The sequence below is a fragment of the Carex rostrata genome, chromosome 2, assembly GCF_964058835.1.
Source record: "Carex rostrata chromosome 2, lpCarRost1.2, whole genome shotgun sequence".
Classification (NCBI taxonomy): Eukaryota; Viridiplantae; Streptophyta; class Magnoliopsida; order Poales; family Cyperaceae; genus Carex; species Carex rostrata.
In genome coordinates this window covers 275,001-280,000 of record NC_135919.1, presented here as the reverse complement: position 1 = coordinate 280,000, position 5,000 = coordinate 275,001, and positions in this window count along the sequence as shown.

Below are 5,000 nucleotides of genomic sequence, written 5' to 3'. Positions count from 1 at the left end.
CGCATCGGTCTTACGGGCGCCTCCACGCTTAGACGCCCTGCCCGAACGTGTTTCGCCGGCTTTACGGCTGGGGATTTCAACCCGCTCGGTCTCTACGGGGCGCCTCCACGCTTAGGCTCCCCAATGAACCGTGTTTCGCCGGCTTTACGGCTGGGGATTTCAACCCGCGCGGCTACCCGCATCGGTCTTACGGGCGAAACTCCACGCGGAGTCGCCCTGCCCGAACGTGTTTCGCCGGCTTTACGGCTGGGGATTTCAACCCGCTCGGTCTCTGCGGGGCGCCTCCACGCTTAGGCGCCCCGCTCAACCGTGTTTCACCGGCTTTACGGCTGGGGATTTCAACCCGCTCGGTCACTGCAGGGCGCCTCCACGCTTAGGCGCCCCGCTCAACCGTGTTTCGCCGGCTTTACGGCTGGGGATTTCAACCCGCACGGCTACCCGCATCGGTCTTACGGGCGCCTCCACGCTTAGACGCCCTGCCCGAACGTGTTTCGCCGGCTTTACGGCTGGGGATTTCAACCCGCTCGGTCTCTGCGGGGCGCCTCCACGCTTAGGCGCCCCAATGAACCGTGTTTCGCCGGCTTTACGGCTGGGGATTTCAACCCGCTCGGTCTCTGCGGGGCGCCTCCACGCTTAGGCGCCCCAATGAACCGTGTTTCGCCGGCTTTACGGCTGGGGATTTCAACCCGCGCGGCTACCCGCATCGGTCTTACGGGCGAAACTCCACGCGGAGTCGCCCTGCCCGAACTTGTTTCGCCGGCTTTACGGCTGGGGATTTCAACCCGCTCGGTCTCTGCGGGGCGCCTCCACGCTTAGGCGCCCCAATGAACCGTGTTTCGCCGGCTTTACGGCTGGGGATTTCAACCCGCTCGGTCTCTGCGGGGCGCCTCCACGCTTAGGCGCCCCAATGAACCGTGTTTCGCCGGCTTTACGGCTGGGGATTTCAACCCGCGCGGCTACCCGCATCGGCCTTACGGGCGAAACTCCACGCGGAGTCACCCTGCCCGACCGCTTTTCGCCGGCTTTACGGCTGGGGATTTCAACCCGCATCGGTCTTACGGGCGCCTCCACGCTTAGACGCCCTGCCCCACCGTGTTTCGCCGGCTCTACGGCTGGGGATTTCAACCCGCGTGGTCCGTGTTTTTCGGTAACATATTCGTGTTCCTTGCCCCCGACGGGCCGTGTTTTTCGGTAACAAAATCGTGTCTTTTGTCCCCGCTGCACCGTGTTTTTTGCCCCGCTCAACCGTGTTTTTTGCCCCCGCTCAACCGTGCTTACTGCCCCCGCTCAATCGTGTTTTTTCGGTAACATAATCGTGTCTTCGGGTAACATAATCTTGTTTTTCGGGCCATTTTACACCGACGGAGGCACCCACAGGGGCCATGTACACCCCGCTTGGCATGTACATGAGGGGCTGCCTCTTCCAAAAATCCTTCCCCCCTATAGGGGAATATGCATTTTGGGTCTCCAGCCACGCCCAGGGTTACCACCCCCTGGAAATCCCCCAGGTTTACCCCCCATTTTATGTGGATGCATAGATTCAGACCGCCCTGCTCCACCGCTTTTGGCCATTTTTGCCCAACGTTAGCCGCTTCGGCGTGCCGCTGGACTGTTTTCGGGCCTTTTTCACCGACGCTTGGCCGTATCCGCTTAGTTTTCCCCAACGCGTGGCCGCATCCGCTTAGTTTTCCCCCGCTGGACTGTTTTCGGGTCACTTTTGCCCAACGTTAGCGGCTTCCGCTTGCCGCTGGGCTGTTTTCGGGCCATTTTTCCCCCACACTTGGCCGTATCCGCTTAGTTTTCCCCAACGCGTGGCCGCATCCGCTTAGTTTTCCCCCGCTGAACTGTTTTCGGGTCACTTTTGCCCAACGTTAGCCGCTTCCGCTTGCCGCTGGGCTGTTTTCGAGCCATTTTTCCCCAACACTTGGCCGTATCCGCTTAGTTTTCCCCAACGCGTGGCCGCATCCGCTTAGTTTTCCCCCGCTGAACTGTTTTCGGGTCAGTTTTGCCCAACGTTAGCCGCTACCGCTTGCCGCTGGACTGTTTTCGGGCCAATTTCCACCGACTCTTGGCCGTATCCGCTTAGTTTTCCCCAACGCGTGGCCGCATCCGCTTAGTTTTCCCCCGCTGAACTGTTTTCGGGTCACTTTTGCCCAACGTTAGCCGCTTCCGCTTGCCGCTGGACTGTTTTCGGGCCAATTTCCACCGACTCTTGGCCGTATCCGCTTAGTTTTCCCCAACGCGTGGCCGCATCCGCTTAGTTTTCCCCCGCTGAACTGTTTTCGGGTCAGTTTTGCCCAACGTTAGCCGCTTCCGCTTGCCGCTGGACTATTTTCGGGCCAATTTCCACCGACTCTTGGCCGTATCCGCTTAGTTTTCCCCAACGCGTGGCCGCATCCGCTTAGTTTTCCCCCGCTGATCCATTTTCGGGTCACTTTTGCCCAACGTTAGCCGCTTCCGCTTGCCGCTGGGCTGTTTTCGGGCCAATTTCCACCGACACTTGGCCGCATCCGCTTAGTTTTCCCCAACGCGTGGCCGCATCCGCTTAGTTTTCCCCCGCTTAACTGTTTTCGGGTCACTTTTCCCCAACGTTAGCCGCTTCCGCTTGCCGCTGGGCTGTTTTCGGGCCATTTTTCCCCAACACTAGGCCGTATCCGCTTAGTTTTCCCCAACGCGTGGCCGCATCCGCTTAGTTTTCCCCCGCTGAACTGTTTTCGGGTCACTTTTGCCCAACGTTAGCCGCTTCCGCTTGCCGCTGGACTGTTTTCGGGCCAATTTCCACCGACTCTGGGCCGGATCCGCTTAGTTTTCCCCAACGCTTGGCTGCATCCGCTTAATTTTCCCCAGCTGAACTGTTTTCGGGTCACTTTGTCCCAACGTTAGCCGTTTCCGCTTGCCGCTGGACTGTTTTCGGGCCATTTTCCACCGACTCTTGGCCGTATCCGCTTGGTTTTCCCCAACGCTTGGCTGCTTCCGCTTAATTTCCCCCAGCTGAACTGTTTTCGGGTCACTTTTGCCCAACGTTAGCCGTTTCCGCTTGCCGCTGGACTGTTTTCGGGCCATTTTTCACCGACACTTGGCCGTATCCGCTTAGTTTTCGCCAACAATTGGCTGCATCCGCTTAATTTTCCAAGCTATACTGCTTTCGGGTCAGTTTTGCCCAACGTTAGCCGCTTCCGCTTGCCGCTGGGCTGTTTTCGGGCCATTTTCCACCCACGCTGGCACCGACGGGGCCATGTACACCCACGCGCGTGTACATGAGGGGGCACCCATTTTTGAAAACCTTGCCCCCCTATAGGGGAATATGCATTTTGAGGCTCTAGCCACGCCCAGGGTTACCACCCCCTGAAAATCCCCCAAGTCAAAATCACCCATGTAAAATATTCAAAAAAATCTCAAAAAATCACAAAAAATTTATAAAATCAAATAAATTCAAAAAAAAAAAAAAAATTTCAAAAATTCAAAAAAAATTCAAAAAATTCAAAAAAATTCAAAAAAATTCAAAAATTTCAAAAATTCAAAAAAAGTCCAAAAACCCAAAAAAACTTCAAAAATTTCAAAAATTCAAAAAAATTTCAAAAAAAATTTCAAAAATTTGCCCCGCTGAACTGTTTTCGGGTCACTTTTGCCCAACGTTAGCCGCTTCCGCTTGCCGCTGGACTGTTTTCGGGCCAATTTCCACAGACTCTTGGCCGTATCCGCTTAGTTTTCCCCAACGCGTGGCCGCATCCGCTTAGTTTTCCCCCGCTGAACTGTTTTCGGGTCACTTTTGCCCAACGTTAGCCGCTTCCGCTTGCCGCTGGGCTGTTTTCGGGCCAATTTCCACCGACACTTGGCCGCATCCGCTTAGTTTTCCCCAACGCGTGGCCGCATCCGCTTAGTTTTCCCCCGCTGAACTGTTTTCGGGTCAGTTTTGCCCAACGTTAGCCGCTACCGCTTGCCGCTGGACTGTTTTCGGGCCAATTTCCACCGACTCTTGGCCGTATCCGCTTAGTTTTCCCCAACGCGTGGCCGCATCCGCTTAGTTTTCCCCCGCTGAACTGTTTTCGGGTCACTTTTGCCCAACGTTAGCCGCTTCCGCTTGCCGCTGGACTGTTTTCGGGCCAATTTCCACCGACTCTGGGCCGGATCCGCTTAGTTTTCCCCAACGCTTGGCTGCATCCGCTTAATTTTCCCCAGCTGAACTGTTTTCGGGTCACTTTGTCCCAACGTTAGCCGTTTCCGCTTGCCGCTGGACTGTTTTCGGGCCATTTTCCACCGACTCTTGGCCGTATCCGCTTGGTTTTGCCCAACGCTTGGCTGCTTCCGCTTAATTTCCCCCAGCTGAAATGTTTTCGGGTCACTTTTGCCCAACGTTAGCCGTTTCCGCTTGCCGCTGGACTGTTTTCGGGCCATTTTTCACCGTCACTTGGCCGTATCCGCTTAGTTTTCGCCATCAATTGGCTGCATCCGCTTAATTTTCCAAGCTATACTGCTTTCGGGTCAGTTTTGCCCAACGTTAGCCGCTTCCGCTTGCCGCTGGGCTGTTTTCGGGCCATTTTCCACCCACGCTGGCACCGACGGGGCCATGTACACCCACGCGCGTGTACATGAGGGGGCACCCATTTTTGAAAACCTTGCCCCCCTATAGGGGAATATGCATTTTGAGGCTCTAGCCACGCCCAGGGTTACCACCCCCTGAAAATCCCCCAAGTCGAAATCACCCATGTAAAATATTCAAAAAAATCTCAAAAAATCACAAAAAATTTATAAAATCAAATAAATTCAAAAAAAATTCAAAAATTCAAAAATTCAAAAAAAATTCAAAAAATTCAAAAAAATTCAAAAAAATTCAAAAAAATTCAAAAAATTCAAAAATTCAAAAAAAGTCCAAAAACCCAAAAAAACTTCAAAAATTTCAAAAATTCAAAAAAATTTCAAAATTTCAAAAAAAATTTCAAAAATTTGCCCCGCTGAACTGTTTTCGGGTGACTTTTGCCCAACGTTAGCCGCTTCCGCTT